General features: G+C 40.9%; 1 protein-coding gene and 1 pseudogene across 2 annotated transcripts in view; one reads left to right on the plus strand and one right to left on the minus strand.

Annotated features, from left to right (window-relative positions):
* SLCO5A1 (solute carrier organic anion transporter family member 5A1) overlaps positions 1-22,801 on the minus strand; it is a 144,637-nt gene that overhangs the window by 107,042 nt on the left and 14,794 nt on the right. The gene's annotated exons all lie outside the window — the stretch shown is intronic.
* On the plus strand, positions 1,853-5,558 carry LOC105724765 (thioredoxin-related transmembrane protein 1-like; annotated as a pseudogene).

Genomic DNA, 22,801 nt, shown 5'->3' on the forward strand with positions numbered 1-22,801 from the left:
TAGCAGAGATAGAGTAATGTGGAGAGCTTTCAATGTTGAGCCAGGAAATTGGATTTTATGCTCGGCAATGGGGAATGGAAGGAGCCCCTGCAGGTGTTTGAGCAAAGGAGTGATATAAATTGGTATTTTAAGAGCATTTGTCTGGCTTTACTATGTAAAAATTAAAAGGAAGCCGATGGATAAGAAAACCCCATAGTCAGCCGGGCATCATGGCTCAACACCTGTAATCCCAGCACTTTGGGAGGCCGAGGTGGGTGAATCACGACATCAAGAGATTGAGACCATCCTGGCCAACATGGTGAAACCCCATTTCTACTAAAAACACACAAAAATTAGCCAGGCATGGTGGTGCACGCCTGTAGTCCCAGATACTCGGAAGGCGGAGGCAGGAGAATCGCTTGAACCTGGGAGGTGGAGGTTGCAGTGAGCTGAGATTGCGCCACTGCACTCCAGCCTGAGCAACAGGAGAAAAACTCCATCTCAAAAAAAGAAAAGAAAACCCAATAGTCTAGATGTGAAGTAGTAAGGATTAGAAGTAGGTTGGGACAGTGAACAGCAATGTGAGAGGTTTAGGAGAAAAGATTCATAAGACTTGATAAGTTATCAGAGACGAAGAGTTTCACTGATCTCAACAACTGGTGGCCAAGGGAAGGAAAAAAATCATTAATGAAATTAAAAAGTCAAGATGGAGGACGTTTCAAAGTAGATGAAAGCTAATGGAAGTAGGTCATAAAACTGAGGTAAAAGCAGTAATCATAGGACTTAATGTAGTGAGTGGTATACACTCTTTGGAAAAAATCGTAGTAAATATACTGTTTTGTGGGGGGTGGATTGCTTGTTTGTTTGTTTGTTTTTGAGACAGAATCTTGCTCTTTGCCCAGTCTGGATGGAGTACAGTGGCGTGATCTCGGCTCACGCCTCCTGGGTTCAAGCAATTTTCCTGCCTCAGCCTCCCAAGTAGCTGGGACTATAGCTGTGCACCACCATGCCAGGCTAATTTTTTGTGTGTTTTTAGTAGAAACAGGGTTTCACCATGCTGGCCAGGCTGGTCTCAAACTCCTGACCTTAAGTGATCCACTTGCCTCGGCCTCCCAAAGTGTTGGGATTACAGGCATGAGTCATTGTGCCCAGCCAATATACTGTTTTTAAATAATATTTTTTCCTAACTATAAAGCAACTTAAGTTCAGTACACACAAATTTGGTATTAAAACAAACAAAGAAATAAAAGTCATTTAGAATCCTGCTACCCAAAGATGGCTACTTTAACACGTCTATCCTTTGAGTCCTTTTTTTCTATGTCAATAAAGTAAAATAATAATAATAATACAGCCTCACGCCTGTAATCTCAGCACTTTGGAAGCCTGAGGCAGACAGATCAAGAGTTTGAGACCATCGTGGCCAACATGGCAAAACCCCCCTCTACTAAAAATACATAATACCCGGGTCTGGTGGCGCGCTCCTGTAATCCCAATTATTTGGGAGGCAGAGGCACGAGAATTGCTTGAACTCAGGAGACAGAGGTTGCAGTGAGCTGAGACAGCCCCACTGCACTCCAGCCTGGGTGACTCTGTCTCAAAATAAGTAAATAAATAAATAATTTTTAAATGAGAGGGAAAGGGAGTTGAGAGAGAAGAATGACTAAGATTTATTGACTGCCTATAATATTCCAAGCATTAATCTAAGGTCTTCACATATATTAACAGTTATTCTTTGCAACAACTCTATAAGCTAGGTAACATTATTATCCCTTTATGCAGATGGAGAAGCCAGGGCCCAGAGAGCTCAACTCTGCCGTGGCTGCCACACTTTTGTGAGCTGGGCAAGCAGCAGACATGGCGCCCACCGGGAGTCATGGCTTCCCTGGCAGTTCCGGTGCTACTGCTTTGGAGGGCATGGAAAGAAACGGCACAGGTGGCAGAGAGATGTACGCATTATCATGGACGAGATCTTAAGACAGTTCTTAGAAGGAGATTGGATGATAGAATTTTAGGCCCCATGGTACCCTGCTTGTCAAAATCTTCAACCAGAATGGAAAGTTTTGCTGAGTGGGGAAAAGATCTTGACGTTAATGTTGCAAAAGTAGATGTCACAGAGCAGCCAGGACTGAGTAGAGAGTTCATCGTAACTGCTCTCCTACTATTTATCATTGTAAAGATGGTGAATTTAGGCACCATCAAGGTCCAAGGACTAGGAAAAACTTCAGAAACTTTGTAAGTGATAAAGAGTAGAAGAGTATTGAATCAATTCCATCATGGTTTGGTTCAGGTTCCTTTCTGATGAGCAGTATGTCAGCACTCTTTCAGTTCTCTATGTGGATCAGGATTTGCCGTAACTAATTTATTGAAAACTTTGAATTACCGGTTTTGAAATTGTATGCAGTTTTTGCTTTAGCAATTCTTCTTTCAGGACTGTTTTTAGGATTCTGTATGATATTTGTGGCAAATTGCTTTTGTCCTTCAAAAAGGCGCAGACTGTAGCCATACATAGTGCATTAGTCCGTTCTTGCGCTGCTCTAAAGAAATATCTGAGACTGGGTAGTTTATAAAGAGAAGAGGTTTAAGTGGCTCACCACTCTGCAGACTGTACAGGAAGCATGATAGCTTCTGCTCAGCTTTGTGGGAGGCCTCAGGAAACTTACTATTATGGCAAAAGGCAAAGGGGAAGCTGGTTCTTCACATAGCCAGAGAAGGAGGAAGAGAGAGAGGAAAGAGGTGCTACACACTTTTAAACAACCAAATCTCACAATCACTCACTCCCTCACTCACAGGAGAACACCATTGAGGGGATGGTGCTAAACAATTCATGAGGGACCACCCTACAATCAATCACTTCCCACCAGACCCCACTTCCAACATTGGGGATTACAATTTGACATGAGATTTGGGCAAGGACACAGATCCAAACCCTATCATTCCACCTCTAGCTCCTCCCAAATCTCACATCCTTCTCACATTGCAAAATACAATTATCCCTTTCCAACAATCCCCCCAAAGTCTTAACTCACTTCAGCATTAATTCAAAAGTCCAAAGTCTAAAGTCTCATCTGAAACAAGGCAAGTCCCTTCTGCCTATAAGCATGTAAAATCAAAAACAAGTTAGTTACTTCCAAGACACAATGGGGTACAGGAATTGGGTAAATACTCGCATCCCAAAAGAGATAAATTTGCTAAAAGGGGCTACAGGCCCCTTATAAGTCTGACAAGTCCAAAATTCAACAGGGCAGTTGTTAAATCATAAAGCTCCAAAAGGATCTCCTTTGACTCCATGTCCCACATCCAAGGCACCCTGATGCAAGGGATGGGCTCCCAAGGCCTTGGGCAGCTCTGCCCTGTGACTTTAAAGGGTTCAGTCCCCAAAGCTGCTCTCATGGACTGGCATTGAGTGCTGTGGCTTTTCCAGGCTGAGTGTGGAAGCTGACAGTGGATCTACCATTCTGGAGTCTGGGGGATGGTGGCCTTCTTTTCACAGCTCCACTAGGCAGTGCCCCAGTGGGAACTCTGTTTGGGGACACCAACCCATTTGTCCTCTGTACTGCCCTAGTAAAGGTTCTCCATGATGACTCTGCCCCTGCAGCAGGCTTTGGCTTGGACATCCAGGCTTTGCCATACATCCTCTGAAATCTAGGTGGAGGCTCCAAAGCCCCAGCTCTTATGCTCTGTGCACCAGCAGGGTTAACACTGCATGGAAGCCTCCAAGACTTACAGCTTGCACCCTCTGAAGCAGTGGCCCCAACTGCACCTGGGACCCATTGAGCCACGGCTGAAGTTGGAGCATCCGGGATGTAGAAAGCAGTGTCCTGGGGTTGCGCAGGGCAGGGGGCCCTGGGTCTGGCCCATGAAGTCATTCTTCCCTCCTAAGCCTCTGGGCCTGTGATGGGAGGGGATGTCATGAAGGTCTCTGAAATGCCTTCAAGACCTTCTTCCCGTTGTCTTATCTATTAGTATTTGTTTAACTTTTAGCTATGCAAATTTATGCATCCTGATTGAATTCCTCCCCAGAAAATTAGGTTTTTTCCCTACTGTATGGTCAGGCTGAAAATTTTCCAAACTTTTACATTCTGCTTCCTTTTTAAACATAAGTTCCAGGGCCAGGTGCAGTGGCTCACACCTGTAATCACAGCATTTTGGTAGGCTGAGGCAGGAAGATCACTTGAGACCAGGAGTTTGAGACCAGCCTGGACAACATAGCAAGACCCTGCCTCTACTAAAAATACAAAATAATTAGCCAGGCACACCTATAAACCCATCTACTCAGGAGGCTGAGGTGGGAGGATCACCTGAGCCTTAGAGGCAGAGATTTATAGTGAACCATGATCATGCCACTGCACTCCAACCAGGGGAACAGAGAAAGATTCAGTCTCAAAATTATATATATGTATATGTACATATATGTATACACATATATTATTTGTGTGTATGTGTGTGTATATATACATATATACACACATAATATATATGTATATGTACATATATATAATGTGTATATATATACACACATATACATATATATATATATATATATATGAGTTTCAGGTCATTTCTTTGCTCACACATACAAGCATAAAATATTAGAAGCAGCCAGGCCATATCTTGAACACTTTGCTGATTAGAAATGTCTTCTACTGGATACCCTAAACCATCTCTCTCAAGTTCAAAGTTTCATAGATTCCTAGAACAGAGGCACAATGCAGCCAGACTCTTTGCTAATGCACAGCAAAAGTGACCTTAACTCTAGTTCCTAATAAGTTCCTTATCTCCATCTGAGATCTCATCAGCCTGGACTTTATTGTACATATCACTATCAGCATTTTGGTCACAACCATTTAACAAGTCTCTAGGAAGTTCCAAACTTTACCTCATCTTCCTGTCTTCTTCTGAGCCCTTCACACTCTTTCAACCTCTACCTATTACCCAGTTCTAAAGTCACTTTCACATTTTCAGGTATCTGTATAGCAATGCCCACTCCTCAGTACCAATTTTATGAATTAGTCCTTTCTTGTACTGTTCTAAAGAAATACCTGAGACTGGGTAAATTATAAAGAAAAGAGGTTTAATTAGCTCATGGTTCTACAGGCTGTACAGGAAGCATGATGGCTTCTGCTTGGCTTCTGAGGAGGCCTCAGGAAAGTTACAATTATGGTGAAAGGAAAAGGGGAAGCTGGTACTTCACATGGCCAATGCAGGAGGAAGAGAGGGAAGATGTGATACACACTTAAATAACCAGATCTCATGATAACTCACCTACTCACTAGCACAAGAGCAGCACAGAGGAGGTGGTGTTAAGCCATTCATGAGTGACCACCCCCATGACTTAATCACCTCCCACCAGGCTCCACCTCTAGCACTGGGGATTATATGAGATTTGGGTGGGGACACAGATCCAAGCCATAGCACCAGTCCAAAAAATTATTACCAGAATCTTCTCACCCTTTGAACAAGATGCGGATGAAGAAGTTTCTGAAGAGGAAGCTGAAAGTAAAGAAGGAATAAAGAAAGACTTTCCAGAGAATGCCATAAATTGGCCACGGATAAATCCTAATTTTTGTCATTATCTTTAATATTATGATTTTGACAAAAATAGAGGGTTAATCATTTATTTTGGTTTGAAATGAACTATGACTTGCTTGTATATACATTGCAGGGTTCAGACTAGACTGTCATTCAATTGAAAGTCTACATTCAGAACACAAAAGCACTAAGCATAAAAGTTTGAAATATGATTTAAGCACAGTGTGGTGGTATAAATAGTTCTTTAATTTTTGAAAAATCTGGTGCCAAGCAATAAGATTTGTGTTTGCTTAATAATAACCTGTTTCAAGTCTGAGTTTTGAAAATTAATATTTTATAAGTATTGCATTATTGGGGGTATTTAAGAAGCTGACTTTGGAGAAAAGATTTCTCATCTGGGAGAATTTTTCTTTGTTTCACTGTATGAAAAGAGGAAGCTATTTCCCACAAATAAAAAGAAATCTCCTACAAATAGGAACTTTGCCCATTGTCTCAAGAAATGTGTATTTCAATAACAACTGTGTGGTCTTTTTAGAGATATAATCAAAATTTTTTTCATACTTTTAGATTATGCAACTAACAAAAACTACCTACATTAATTACAGTTTTCCTACACACAATAATGCAGGATATGCTATTGATTTAAGAAGTTTTTATTTGTTCATAATACTCTCTTGATTCCTATAAAGGTTGTATTAGTTCATTCTCCCACTGTTATAAGGACTTACCTAAGACTGAGTAATTTATAAAGGAAAAGGGTTTAATTGACTCACAGTTCAGCATGGGAGGGGAGGTCTCAAGAAACTTACAATCATGGCAGAAGGGGAAGCAAAAACATCCTTCTTCACATGGCAACAGCAACAAGAGGTACCAAGCAAAAGGGGGGAAAGCCCCTTATAAAAGCATCAGATCTCGTGAGAACTCACTCACTATCATGAGAACAGCATGAGGATAACAGCCCGCATGATTCAATTATCTCCCACGGGGTCCCTCCCACAATATGTGAGGATTATGGGAACTACAATTGAAGATGAGATTTGGGTAGGGACACAGCCAAACCATATCAAAGATTGATTTCCTTTTTTGTATTTCTCTTATTTGCTATGGATGACATTTTTCATTTTTCAAATTAGATAATTTCCTGAAAATATTTTTCATGTTTTGGTAAACAGTATTTTGTTGTTGTTGTTTCAAACTAAAGTTTACTGAAAGATCCATCAAATTGAGCTGTTGATAATTTGGAATTTTGGCCACCTATTTCATATTTTACATTATTCCTGCTGAACTTCTACTTGAACATTTTTCTGTTTTTTTTTTTTTTGTTGTTGTTGTTGTTTTGGATGTAAAGGTGAACATTCCTGATTTATCTGATTTGGAAGTCTTGGAATTTTGTATTTTGAAAATTCACAGAAGCTCAATTTTTTTTTAATTTTTATTTTTTGAGACAGGGTCTTGCTCTGTCACTCAGGCTGAAATGCAGTAGCACAATCATGGATCACTGCAGCCTTGACCTTCCAGGAGAAGGATGAGGAGGAGGAGGAGGAGGAGGAGAGGCCTGCCCAAACTAGCATACTGCCTCTTGCATGATGTGCTTTATAGCTTATATCAGTTTGAACAGATAACAATGGAACCTATACACATTCATTCATTCATTCTTTAACCAAGTCTCTAAACTTTGCTGATCTATATGAACAGCAGAATTCCTTAAGAAAATCTCACCAAAGGGCTACCAACTGGCATCTTTTCTTTAACATAATTATTTACCAAATAGCTGCTCTCCCTTTGATTCATTGGGACTTCTCAGTTTATTGAATCCAATAGTCAGCCTAGGCTACATTATGCTGCAATAACAAGCAGGCTTAGGGTTTATAATCACAAAGGTTTATTCCTTGGTCACAGTTCATAATCCATTCAAGAGTCATCTGGGATATCTCCTCCATGACTTCTGATTCCAGAACCCAGGCTGATGGCACCAGAATGTTGCCACCCCTGTGACAAAGGAAAAGGCAGAGGAAAAGGGTGTTCCCTGGCAGTTAAGTGTTCTGGCCTGGATATATCCCTTGCACAACTACATGGGATTGTTTAGCCAGAACTTGTCACATGGCCCCATCCAACCCCAAAGGGGCCAGAAAGTACATTCCTACCCTCGGCCCAGAATGGTGAGAACCCACACTTCTGAATAGATAATAATGGAACTTATACACCTTCATTCTTTCTTTAAAACAATCCCCAAACTTTGCTGCTCTATAGGAACAGCAGAATTCCTTAGGAAAATCTCACCGAAGAGCTCCCAACTGGCATCTTCTCTTTAACATAATTATTTACCATGACTTTACCTTACCTGTACACACCTCACATTCTAGGTCCTCAGAACCCTCAAGTCCCAGCTGCACCTTGGCCAAGATTCTATTACTAACATCCCTTCAAAGCAAAAATTGTCCAATATAGATATCTTAAATTAGTAGAGCTGGTAAGACCTTAAAGAATATTTGGATTCCTCCTGTAGATAAAGAAACATCAATCCCAAGTAACTCTTACGGCTAGTAAACAACTAAAATCCAAGAGTCTTTTTTTTTTAATTATGTCCTCAACAATTCCTCAGAAAGCAAACAAGATAAACATGGATTTCACTTGTTGTGAGATTTACTGTTTGTATTCAAATCGACTCTAAATTTCATAAAAATGGAAATCTATGCTAAAATATTTTATAGCAAAGTACATTACCATAGATTTTAGTCTTTCTCTGTTGCTTCTTTTTTTTTAAACCAACATTTTATGATTTAGAGTTTTACATTCTCTGACAGATTTTATTTTAATTACTTGTCTGGGAAGTATATTCATTTGAAAGCAAAAATAACCTAGATGGTTGTATTTGATGAATGTATTTATGTGCATTTCCCACTGCTTTTCCTTTGGCTTAGCGGACACAAAGCTCCCTAGTCACTCACCCAGAGTGACTCCAGGGTCCTCACAGAGCAAACAGTGCAATCTCTCATTCTGGCTGAGGAAACTAAGACCCACCAAGTTCAGGCAACAGACACCAGGTCCCACATTCACAAAATGCAAGAGCAAAGCCTCAAACCTCATCTTCCACCTCCAAACTCAGTGTTCTTTCCACTGCCTCCTGTCTCCATAAGCTTTATTATTTGGAACAGGCTATTTCATTTCTCTGCTCTTGTTTTCTCAGTTAGAAAATGAGGGAGTAGAGCTTACTAGATCGAGATTTCCTAAATGCATTTCAAAGAACATCAGTCTCCGCGGTGATTGTGGGAGAAGTTTCATGGTCACATAAATTTAAGAAAAAAAAATACCTTAGCCTTCTCCTGAAGATTAATAACGGAGATCAACACAATAAAAGGTTTAGGGAAAATTTTCAATAAAGAAAAATGTTTAATGTCAGCCGGGTCAGTGGCTCACGCCTATAATCCCTGCACTTTGGGAGGCCGAGGTGGGAGGATCACTTGAGTCCAGGAGTTCAAGACCAGCCTGGGCAACATAGTGAGACCTCATCTCTATTAAAAAAAAAAAAAAAAAAGAACAGAATTAACCTGGCATGGTGGTGCGTGCCTGCAGTCCCAGCTACTCGGGAGGCAGAGGTGGGAGGATCACTTGAACCCCGGAGGTCAAGGCTGCAGTGAGCTGGGATTGCACCTACAGTTTGCTCTGTAGCTTAAGCAACAGAGCAAGACCCTGTTTCAAAAAACACAAACAAACAAACAAAAAACATTTTGATGTTGCCAAAATGAGCATTCCCTGAACATATCTGATCACAGGAACATTTTTGTGAGTGACTCTTACCAACATTCTCCCGCCCACTCTGACCACTGTCTCTCTCTCAACTCCCAGTAAGAACAGCCTCTTTCTGCGAAGGCTCCAACACCCCAAACACCTTCCTACCTCAGGCCCTTAGCCCTGCCACTCCTCTGCCTGGAGGGCTCATCTCCTGGAAGAGATCCTCCCTGGCCACCACTCTCCTACAAAGAGACCCACGTTGTTTGCTTTTTCTTCATAGCCCTTATCCCAGCCAAACATTATGTGATGTATGTCTGCCTCTTGCACCAGCATAGAGGCTCCCAGAGGTAAGAACTTCATCTTGTGCCTCAGTATAACCTCCAGCACCCACAGTACTGCCTGAGAATAGTTGGAGTGAGTAAATAGTTGTTGAATAAATTAATGAATTGATGAATGAAGCCTGTGAACTTCAAGTTCTACAGAACATAGAGTATTACCCACTGGGTGCAGTGGCTCACATCTGTAATCCCAGCACTCTGGGAGTCCAGATGGACGGCTCACTTGAGGTCAGGAGTTCAAGACCAGCCTGGGCAACATGGTGAAACCCCGTCTCTACTAAAAATATTTAAAAAATTGGCCAGGCACAGTAGCTCAAGCCTGTAATCCCGGCACTGGGAGGCCGAGGCAGGTGGATCATCTGAGCTCAGGAGTTTGACACCAGGCTGGGCAACATGGTGAAACCCCATCTCTACTAAAAATACAAAAAATTATCCAGGCATGGTGGCGTGCACCTGTAATCCCAACTACTCAGGAAGCTGAGGTAGGAGAATCACGTGAACCCAGAAGGTGAAGGTTGCCATGAGCCAAGACCATGCCACTACCCTGTAGCCTGGGCAACAGAATGAGATTGTGTCTCAAAAAAAATAAAAAAAACAAAAATTAGCTGGGCATGGTGGCAGGCACCTGTAATCCCAGCTACTCAGGAGGCTAAGGCAGGAGAATCCCTTTAATGCGGGAGGTGGAGGTTGCAGTGAGCTGAGATCAAACCACACACTCTGTCTCAAAAAAAAAAAAAAAAAGGACATGAGCCTTGTCAGCAAACCAGTAATATTAGCATAGCATCACCTGGACTCTTTTTAGAAATGCAAATTCTCAGCTACCCTCCATCTTCTTAGGGGTAGAGCTCAGCCCAGCGATCTGGGTCTGAACAAGCCCTTTAGGTAATTCTGAAGCTCACTAAAGTGTATGGCTGGGCGTGGTGCCTCACACCTGCAATCCCAACGTTTTGGAGGCCAAGGTGGAAAAATTGATTAGGCCAGAAGTTCAAGATTGCCTGGGCAACATAGCAAGATCCTGTCTCTACAAAACTAAAAACTTACGCTAAGTCTGGAGGGTCGTTTGACCCCCAGAGTTTGAGGCTGCGGTGAGCTATGATCACGCCATCGCACTCCAGCCTGGGTGATAGAGCAAGACTCTGTCTCTTAAAAATAAAAATTAATAAAGTTTGAGTTCCACACTCCCTTTCTCACCTCTCCACTCGGGGAGGGATAGGAGAGGAAGAAATCTCAGAGAGCAGCAGTCAAGAAGAAATATTGAAAAATAAGAATCCTGAGTATAGGAAAAGAAGGTTAGGAGAGAATTGCCTTCCCTGTGGGAGCAAGCAAGAGACTATGCAAAAGTTAAGTCTAACTAGATATATGTGAGCTTTTCACTGTCCTCTGAGACTAGACATTAGAATTCTCGAGAAAGGGTATAAGATAAAATCAGTCCTGGAAGCAAGACATTTTTGCTAAGATCTATACCCTAAAAATTACCCAAGTTGTAAGCTTCTTGTTTTCATGTGTAGTTTTTTGTTTGTTTGTTTGTTTTTTGAGACGGAGTCTCACTCACTCTGTCACCCAGGCTAGAGTGCAGTGGCACAATCTTGGCTCACTGCAACCCCCACCTCCCGGGTTCAAGCAATTCTTCTGCCTCAGCCTCCCAAGTAGCTGGGATTATAGGAACATGCCACCATGCCCCTAGCTAATGTTTGTATTTTTAGTAGAGACGGGGTTTCACCATATTGCCCAGGCTAGTCTCAAACTCCTGACCTCAGGTGACACAGTGCTAGGATTACAGGTGTGAGCCATCATGCCCAGCCTGCTTCTTGTATTTTCTATTGAGTTTATTTCTCTGATGCTCTTCTTAGTATTTGTGTGTGCCTTTTTCAGCATTGCCAAGAAAAACAAAGGGAAGGTGATTGGTTATCTGTTATGGTTATTAGCACACCAAGCAGGAGGCTACCCGCTCCACCTTACACCTCAGAGGGGAACAAGGGGAGTGAGTGTGCTGAAATAAAAGTGAGACATCCCAGGGCAGAGGTGAACACACATATCAGAGTCCTATTCGTGAGTTTCTCGCCCAACCTGCAGGCTGGGCTCTTGCCAGAGAAACCTTGACACTTCTGGATTCTCCTGCATGAAAGAAGAGGGTGAGCTCTAACAACTCCCTGTGTTAAGATAAATATGTTCAGAAATCAGGTGTTAAATTCCTTCCTCTTATCAGAGAATGACAGTCATCATTCAGGTTGGGGTGGTCCTATAGGCAACAATGATTGAGCATAAAAAACGATGGAGTGCACATCTGACATAAGTAAGAATCACTATTCAGGCCATTCTCCATTGAAGCAGAAGGTGACAGGTTGTGTTCCAAAAGATTGTTTGACACGAGCCACACCCTGCCAGCCACTAGCCTACCAGACTACTAGGAACCAGTCTTTTTAAAACAGAGCTTGGAGCAAAGGACAATTTCTAAAACAAACCATAAAACCTCTCACAGGTAAATCCCAATGGCTGCTCTAACATTCTCAAATAAATTGCTACTGGCTCCCTGAAATCCCCCAGGAGGGAGAGAGAAGAGAGGAAGCAGCTTCTGTTCCTTTTCCCCAAGACTCAAATGGGCTTTTGTAGAACCCCAAGATAAGAGCTATTCCTAGCCACTCAAGAAACCACTCAATTTGAAACCGGTCAATTATATTAAATATATTAAATATGTATATGAAGTATATTAAAGTTATATTAAAATTAGACAAAGGGCAAAAATACAATGAATTCTGGTGTGAGAATTCTTCATGCCTACTTTTATGGAATTCCAAACATGTTTCCTGCAGGTATAAAATTACAAAAAGCACTTAGATTGCCAAACCAACCCCACAGCAATTGACTCAACATACAATGGTACAAACCAGAATTCCAATATATGCACCGGAAATAGAGCCCCTTCTCCCACTTAATAGCATACAGAAGTTTCCCCCCATATAGTACATCTGCTGGGAAAAAGCAAACAAGTCCTGTAGCAGCAGGGAGACTCAGGGTCCTAGATCACAGAAGTTTCTGAATCGTGCAGGTTGGTGCAAGCAGCAAAGCATGGCAGATGAGAAGCAAAATGAAGGAAGACTAAGCCACAGTCATTCCTCTCAGAGGAAATTCTTTTGTTCTGACTAGGATTCTCCAAGACAATAGCTTCCAAACTTAAAAGATCATCAGGATCATCTGGATGCTTTTAAAAAATGCAGATTCTAGATTCTAGAGCCTGACCACAGTCCTACTAAATTAGATGCCCCCCCTACCCCCGCCAGAGGAAGGTCCATGAATCTGTGATTTGAAGGATGCACTCAGGTGACTATAATGTTCACATATGTGTAAGCATCCACTCTAAGGTTCTTGATATCAGAATCGTGGACTGATATTACACTACACCTCACAGTTCTCAAGCATCCTTTAAGCCTTGGCTTACACATCACTTCCTCTTAATGATCTTCCTATTTAAGCATCCCCTCCCCAAATGCACTATATTGTTTCCTTGATTTATAGCACTTGCCCTGATTTGTAATTCCTTATTGTTTACTTGTTTATTGTTTGCCTTCCACTTGAGGGTCTAAGTTCCAACAAGGCAGTCCTGCTTCCTGCTAGACCCCAGCATCTAACACAGAGCATGTGTATATCATCTTTGGTGAATGAAAGTGCATTGTAGCCATTGGTCTTGTTACATCTCATCTCCATGTCTATAGGTGGAGTCAAAGTTATTACACCTAAATTAATGAAGTGAACCAGAACAGTTGAGTGGCTCAGGACTGCAGAGCACCTGCAGGAGCAAGTCCAATACCCAGGCTCAGGCTTCCAGATTCACCGTCACTCCCTTCCTGCTTTCTCACCCACCTCCCTTTAGAGAATATCAAACCTTGGCTCCAGTTTATTAATATCAAACTCGCTGAAGAGCTGGTGCCTATGTCTCAAGGTCTTATATTTATTTGCATAGCAGACAACTGTGCAACTCAGAAGCATAAGTCCCCAGGAGCTTACCTTGAACACATTCTATGCATATAACAAAGAAACAATAAATATGACGTAGAGTGAGGAAAAAGTTCATTAGAAAATCCTGGCTAATACTGCCCTAAGCAGTTTACAGATCCAGTGCTATTCCTATCAAACTACCAAGGACATTCTTCACAGAACCAGAAAAAACTACTTTAAAATTCATATGGAACCAAAAAAGAGCTCAATTAGCCAAGGCAATCCTAAGCAAAAAGAACGAAGCCAGAGACATCATGTTACCCGATTTCAAATCGTATTACAGAGCTATAGAAACTCACAAGACAGAAAGAACCATTTACTGGTCACATCTGTGATCAGTGAGAAATAAACATCTGGAATTAGAAATATACATATGTGAAGGGTTTTTTTTTACATTTTATTTTATTTTTAATTGACAAATAATAATTGTATACATGTATGGGGTACAATGCTATGTTTCAATGCATGTACACATTGTGGAATGGTTAAGTCAGGATAATTAGCAAACCTATTGCCTCAAATATTTATCATTTCTTTATGGTAAGACATTCAAAAACCTTTCTTTTTAGCAGTTGGGTGTGGTGGCTTACGCCTGTAATCCCAGCACTTTGGGAGGCCGAGGCGGGTGGATCACGAGGTCAAGAGATCGAGACCATCCTGGTCAACATGGTGAAACCCTGTCTCTACTAAAAATACAAAAAAAAATTAGCTGGACATGGTGGCGCATACCTGTAATCCCAGCTACTCAGGAGGATGAGGCAGGAGAATTGCCTGAACCCAGGAGGCGGAGGTTGCGGTGAGCCGAGATCACACCATTGCACTCCAGCCTGGGTAACAGGAGCGAAACTCCATCTCAAAAAAAAAAAAACAAAAACAAAAATCCATTCATCCATTGATGAACACTTATGTTGTTTCCATGTCTTGGCTATAGTGAATAGATGTGTGAGATTTTTTTATGAAAGTTTATTTTTAACTTTTATTTTAGGTTCAGAGGTGCATGTGCAGGTTTGTTACATATGTAAACTTGTGTTATGGAGGTTTGTTGTACAGATTATTTCATCACCCAGGTATTAAGCCTAGTATCCATTGGTTGTTTTTCCTGATCCTCTCCTTCGTCCCACCCTCCACCCTTCAAAAGGCCCCAGTGTGTGTTGTTCCTCTCTATGTCCACGTGTTCTCATTGATCAGCTCTCACTTATAAGTGAGAACATGCGCTATTTGGTTTTCTGGCCCTATGTTAGTTTGCTAAGGATAATGGCCTCCAACTGCATCCATGTCCCTGCAAAGGACATGACCCTGTTCTTTTTTATAGCGGCATAGTATTCCATGGTATATATGTACCACATTTTCTTTATCCAGTCTACCATTGGTGAACATTTAGGTTGATTCCAACTCTTTGCTGTTATGAATAGTGCTGCAATTAACATACAAGTGCATGTGTCTTTATAATAGAACAATTTATATTCTTTTGAGTTTATAGCCAGTAATGGGATTGCTGGGTCAAATGGTATTTCTGTCTTTAAGTCTTTGAGGAATTGCCTCAATGTGTGAGTTTTTCATGGATGAATATGCTCCTGAAAGCTACATACCAAGAGTAAATTCTGATAATAGTAACTAAAGGACCTGGGTATGGTGGCTCATCCTTGTAATCCCAGCACTTTGGGAGGCTGAGGCAGGTGGATCACCTGAGGTCGGGAGCCCAAGACCAGCCTCACCAACATGGCAAAACCCCATCTCTACTAAAAATACAAAATTAGCCAAGCATGGTGGCACATGCCTGTAATCCCAGCTACTTGGGAGGCTGAGGCAGGAGAATTGCTTGAACCAGGGAGGAAGAAGTTGCAGTAAGCCTAGATCATGCCATTGCACTCTAGCCTGGACAAGAGCATAATTCCATCTCAAATAAATAAATAAATAAATAAAAGAATTCATAATAAAGCAGAGGACTTTGTTACAATGTAAAAAATTTACCTTTCCTCCTGAAAAAATGTATATATTTTAAGTTTCCGTTTTTGTATATCAATTTTTCTTAAAGGTTCAAAGTTGAGTCAACATAATCTGAAATCAACTGATTAATAAAAATACACAATAATCAACATGTATTTTTAGCTTAATAACTCAGATAGAGTGACAATTTATCTTTTAAGTATCTGAAAAGATATCAATACCAAAGAGAAAAATGAGTATTTCTTTTTTAACTTAAATACAACTGCCAAGGAAATGTGCAAATGTTTTGTTTGGCACCTAAACTTTAAAAAGAAAAAAGGGAAAGCAATTCATTAGAATACAGTCAAAATTGTCAAAAGAAAATTTGAAAAGATTTAGAATCCTCTGAGTCATTTAAAAGCAGCTTGGTCAGATCATTTAAGCACCCTGCTTCCCCAAGGCTACTTACAAGATGATGATTATAATGACCATATCATCATTATTATGCCAAGTTTATTATTATTATTATTATTATTATACTATCTTCCATGTACGGAGATACAGCTACTGACCTAAGGAGTGTGTGTGGGTGTCAGTGTGTATGTATGTGTGTGTGAGTTTTGCAAGGAGGGGAAAAGGAAGTAGTATTTTTTTTGTTTTGGTTGTGTTTTGTTCTTTGCTAAGATGGGTGAGCATTGCTCCTATTCCCTGCCTCCTGGAGATCAGTAACATCATTTGCAAGCTGACAAGACAAGATGAGAGCAGGGGAATCTGGAGCACATCAATGGTGACTGACTCACACACAACTCACGGTCATGATCACAAGTCTCACTAACATTGGCCTATTGCCTAAACCAGTGAGTTCTCCAGCTACAGAGGCAAGATAACCCCCACTGAGAATTATAGCTGTGTACAGCAAAGCACCTGTGCATGGCTTAGACATCTGATTTCTATGCCAGGACAAAAAGGTTCCAATGCCCCAGCCCCAGATGGGGGTTCTGAGAGCTTGAGGAGGCACAGCATTTAGTGGAACTGGCCATGCTGGAGGGTAGAGTCAATAGAGATCAAAGCTCAGCATCCTGCAAAAGCCGCAGTTAGGATCCAAGGAAAGAGTGCACTAGCATCCACAGGAACTGGGCTGGGGGAAGAAAGCCGGATCCCGGGCACTGAGCATAAGCAGCAGGGCACAGCAAGATGGTGGAGGAATGAGGGCAAGAAGTGGAGCCTGCAGAGGTCTTCTGAGCCACTTGAAAGCTGTGATCATAGCCTGAGGCCTCAAAAGTGGACAGAAAGGAAGCTGGAGGGGTACAGTTCCAGCTCCCACAGTAAAGACAGAAGAAAGCCAAATTCTAACACTGACCACTCAGCAAATATATGATATCGTGGCATGAATGATGGTGACCAATTTCAGGAATCCAAACATTATTTCAGACATCACTTTCAACTTCTTAGGCAAAATATTTTATAAAAGTAATTAAGTAGAAAATCAGTTGATGAGGTCTTAATTTCCTTTCTTTGCCCATACAAACTCTGAACGGAGCAGCAATAGACAATCAACTCACTATAGTTAGATAGAGAAGGAAGAACAAGAGACTTTAATAATAATTTACAAACTATAATTTGACCTTAGATAAATAAGAAATCAAAGAAATCTAAAATTTCCTACTCTCGCGGCAGCAAGGTTAGGTCATATTTCTGGAAGACACTATGAAACAACGCCTGAAAATGCTTTGTGGCCATTTCTTCCACTGGATTTTTGTTTCAGTCTACACCTCCAAACACAATACACACAGACATTCACATGCGCACTCACGAACACAGACCCGTGCCTCTATGAGAGAAGTTAAGCAAAAAGGCCCATTTCTGCATTTCCAGGGCACTGGCTCTCTGCTGTTTTATTCAATCCATCCACCTTTCCACTTCTGATAAACTGCATGAGCCAATGTCTCAGCAGGTGGACTCTCCTTGAAAGTTCCAGACTCACTCCAGGAAACACAAAGGGCTCTGGAGTTATTCCCATACACAACCAGATCTTGCTGATTAGAGACATAATCAGAGATTTTAAAGTCCAGACCTGGATAGAGGAAGCGTAAAGACAGCCCATGAGCTTATGTATTTAGGGCTATCTCCCTATGCTCCTCAGCAATTAAACTTGATTATAACCAACAGCTCCCATCATAATTACCAGAAGCCCATAGCAAGAGCATCTTGTGAAGAAGCTATTTATAACCTGAAAGCTCTATGTTCTTTCTCCTGTGGTCACTCTTTGCTTCATAGGGGAGCTCTCAAGAGACTCTCCAGACACAAGGAAGCAGAGAGTCCATGCATTGCTATGGCGGATGGGGTGGATGCCTAATGGAGAGGCTCGGCCCAGACAAGAACACTCTGATGTAACGAAACCCACATCTCTTGTACCTCTTGGCTCAGAGTCGACCAAACACACAGCATCCAAGCAAGAGTCATCAGCACGAGCGTGCTGAGCAAGCTTATCATATGAGGCAGGCAACCAACCCGTTCAGAAAAGCCACAAGAAGAACTGTACCCTGCCAGCTAAAATGAAAGCTAACACCACTCTCTTCCTGAACTAAGAATTAAATTTTAAAAGTAATGACAGCCCACATTTTTGAGTGTTTAACCACAGGCCAGCCCAGGTCGTGTTTTAAAAGCATCCTGGGCACTGGCCCACATGATCCCTGCATTAACAAAGGCAGGATTGGGCACAGAGAGGCCGCAGAAGCTGCCCCAGGTTGCAGCCCTGACCCAAACAAAGTCAGGATTCGAACCCAGGCAGCTGGACCACAGGGGCCACTCTCTTACCAAGATTCAACTACTTCGAGTATGCTAGCTTCTGGACCTAGGCTACAGTATGTTTAGAAGAAACCAAGTATGGTTCTGAGAAGGCCCTTTGCAGCCCCTCTAATTCAATTCCATCATTTTACAAATGTGAAAACTGAAACCAGAGATGTCGAGTGACTTGCTGGAAGTCATGAAGCTCAAAGATCATCTTAAATCATGCAGAATAAATGGTGCTAAAGAAACCCTCTCACGCCAGTTAGAATGCAGATCATTAAAAAGTCAGGAACAACAGATGCTGGAGAGGATGTGGAGAAACAGGAACACTTTTACACTGTTGGTGGGAGTGTAAATTAGTTCAACCATTGTGGAAGACAGTGTGGCGATTCCTCAAGGATCTAGAAATAGAAATTCCATTTGACCCAACAACCCATTACTGGGTATATACCCAAAGGATTACAAATAGTTCTATTATAAAGGCACATGCACACATATGTTCATTGCGGAACTGTTTACAATATCAAAGACTTGGAACCAACCCAAATGCTCATCAACGATAGACTAGATAAAGAAAATGTGGCACATATACACCATGGAATACTATGCAGCCATAAAAAACAATGAGCTCATGTCCTTTGCAGGGACATGGATGAAGTTGGAAACCATCACTCTCAGCAAACTGACACAACAACAGAAAACCAAACACCACATGTTCTCACTCATAAGTGGGTGTTGAACAATGAGAATACATGGACACAGGGAGAGAAACATCACACACCAGGGTCTGTTGGGTGGTCGTAGGGGGCTAGGCAAGGGATAACAGAAGGTGGGGGGATTGGGGAGGGATAACATTAAGAGAAATACCTAATGCAGATGAAGGGAGGATGGATGCAACAAACCACCATGGCACATGTATACCTATGTAACAAACATGCACGATCTGTACATGTACCCCAGAACTTAAAGTATAATAAAAAAAGAAACACTCAAACTAGATTTTGAATGCCTTGGGGATCAGGAGCTATTTCTTAAGGTTAGTTTTAGAAACACAGTACATACGGTATAGCAACTCCCCTCTCCCACTGTTCCTAACCCTAAGCAAGCTTTCCAAAAAAATCACAGCTTAGATTAGAAGCCTTCTGAGAAGACATGGGTCAAACACTGTACGGAAAAGAAACTGAGGTCCTGAAAGGTTACATGAGCTGGTCAAAGTCACGTCAGTAATTGCAGACTAGTTTGTGTCAAATTGCACATTAGTCATCTATGGAGAGTTTACCATTTCTACAAAACTGGATGACCTGCAAGCTTTATGTCCTAAATTAATAATTTCCAAAGTATAATATAGGTCTCAAGTAAGTAAATAAATAAATGCCCCACCAGAATCCATGTGAAGGCCCTGTGGACCTCTCGCTGACAACAATGGTTCTAGAACCTAAAAGGAAAGAAAGTGTACAGAGGAGAACTTTGCACAACCAAAACCCTGAAGCCAGCAATTTGGAGTAACACTACCCATCACTCTCTGTAGCTTGCATTCACTACCACTGCCTTCCACCAATCCTAAGTGAAGACATTCAAACTAATTTCTTTTGAGAGTTTAACAATAACAAAATAACTGGAGACACCTTTGAGAGCAGCAAAACCAAATTTTGGAATCCTTTCCTAAGATTTATATATATCATTAAGTCTTTCTCACAGGTAATTTTTCAGATTCCTCTACGAAGATTTTTGCATCTCGTTAAAAGTTGCTGCTGTCCTCCACCTAAGGGAAACCCATTAAAATGCAGCTCAAATCAGAACACATTTCCTTCCCAGCCGAAATTAAACACCAGAGACATAAGCATCTTTCTAGACAAAATACTGGCATGGCAAATATCTTCCCCAAAAAATGTAAAGACATTCTACAAATGAGGATTGTCGGTCTGTCATTATACATTGATCAGAAATTGATTTATAGCCAGGAAGTCTAAAATCGGGGATTCACTCTACGCAGTCATATTCACTTAAATTTCTCACTTCTCTTTCCAAACAAAAAAAAAGTATGTTAAAACTTCTATGACCTTTGTAAGAATTTAAGGTGAAAAAACTAGGAAAACACCTGAAAAAATCAAGACTCATTAAAGTACTATTGCTAAGAATTCTCACGTGCTAGAAAACCAGGAACTGTACAATTCAATTTCACACACTTGCAAATTCTATCATTTCATTCTGCTGAGAATATTAATTATAAAAATATGCTTTTTACTTTTAAACAAGGGTAAACTGCACCTGTTTTTCTAAGTTATATTAGGGAACAAGGATCAGCGTGTTTGCACGGTGACAGTTTAACGAGCAGTGACTAAACTGGAGGGGAAGTAGACTCTGAATTCACCATCAGGTAATACACAGCTGCCGGAAGAAAAGGAGCGCAAGGAATGCCTGACTCCCCAGGGACAGCTGCCCTGTGACAACATCTCTCAAGCTGCCGAGAGGTGGGAAAAGTGCTCAAGGATTAGGTTTCTGATGGCTCAAGGATTCCTCTAGAGACCTGAGTCCCAAGTTCCAGAAAAAGACCACATCGAGTCAGACTGAACAAAGCATAGAACCAAAGTACTGAAACACTTAAGAGGCGACAGGAATCTAAGAAACCACTGCTAGCCTTACCCCTTCGTTTCCTCTATAGATAATAAAATCAGAAAAACTCAGCCAAAGTCACACTAGAAGTTTATGAACTTTTCCCTCTCCTCTTCATAACGCCAACGGTTAGGTCTTGGCTCTGGAGGAAGACCTGAGTCCTGGTTTTATCACTTTTTAGATGACCTTCAGCACATTATTTAACTTCAATTTCCTCGTTTATAAAATGTGGGAAATAGGGTAACTACTACGTAGAGTTGTTCTGAGGATAAAACGAAATGGTAAGTATTTAGACCAGAAACTGTAACAAATTCCTAGGAAAAAAAAAAAAACATACAGGAAGAACTACATGACATTGATCTTAGCAATAATGATGTTTGGACCTCAAACGTGCAGGCCACAAAACCGAAAGTATACAAATGGGATTGCATCAAAATAAAAAGCTTCTGCATAGCAAAGGAAACACTTAACAGTGTGCACAGACAGCCCTCAGATCGGGAGAAAACATCTGCAAGCAATACATCCAACAAAAGGTTAATATCCAAAATATACAGGTTCAAATACCTCACTAGCAAGAAAACAAAAAATTCAATTAAAAAATAGCCAAGGGACTTGAATAGACATTTCTCAAAAGAACACATACAAGCGACCACCAGACATGAAAAGAATCCTTAATATTCCAAATAATTAGGGAACTGCAAATTAAAACCACAATGAGATATCACCTCACACCTGTCAGAATGGCTATTATCATCGACGAGTTTTGATGAGGATGAGGAGAAAGGGGAAAACTTGTACTCTGTTAATGGGATGTAAATTAGCACAGCCATTATGGAAAGCTTTATGGAGGTTTCTCAAAAGACTAAAAATAGAATTACCATATGATCCAGCAATCCCACTGCAGCATATTTGCCAAAATACCCAAAGCGGTTTACCAAAGATTTGAAATCACTTTGTCAAGGAGATATTTGCATTCCCATGTTCATTGCGGCACTATTCACAATAACCAAGTTACAGAATTAACCCAAGTATCCATCAATAAATGAATGGATATAGAAAACTATCCCACCTTAAAAAAAAAAAAAAGAAGGAAATTCTGTCATTTTTGACAAGATACGTGGTGTTAGAGAACATTATGCTAAGTGGAATAACCCAGGCATAGACAGACAAACATCACATGTTCTCACTTGTGAAGCATCACAATCATGTTCACTTGTAAATCTAAAACAATCAAACTCATAGAAGCAGAGAGGAAAACGATGGTTACAGAGGCTGTGGGATGAGGGAAGTGAAGAGATGATGATTACAAGGGTACAAAATTTCAGGCAGGAGGAATTTTTTTTAATTTCTATCACACAGTATGGTGAATATAGTTAATAGAGTGTGGTACATTTCATAATTGTTAAAAGTAAATTTCAAATGTTCTCAGCATAAATATGCTAAGTATTTGAAATGATAGATATGTTCATTAGCATGATTTAATTATTCTGCATCACATTCATAAATCATAACATCACTTTGTACCTATAAATTTATGCTGTTATAAATTATCAAATTATAATTTTAAAAATTAAATACAGTGTTTAACACAATGCTTGGCATATTTTAAACACTCAAAAATATTTGCTGTTAAAATAGCCCTTGTTAGACCTCCACCTGTGAAACCATATCACAGTTGTAGGGTTTTTGTTGTTGTTGTTGTTAATTAAGCTCTCATTTACTTTTAAGAAAAATTCTAGGTCTTATAACTCCTCATTAAACCTATCCTACAGCTCCTCTTGATGTCCAGTTACTTCATTGATGAGCTCTACTTTAGACTGCTGATTAACTGCTTTCTAGCTTTCCAGAATTCCTTGTCTTGATGTTTCTTTTCCTAAAGTGACCACAACTAAAACAGAGCT

This window comes from Aotus nancymaae, unplaced genomic scaffold (assembly GCF_030222135.1).
Source record: "Aotus nancymaae isolate 86718 unplaced genomic scaffold, 86718_ANA_hifiasm-v0.15.2.pri h1tg000036l, whole genome shotgun sequence".
Lineage (NCBI taxonomy): Eukaryota > Metazoa > Chordata > Mammalia > Primates > Aotidae > Aotus > Aotus nancymaae.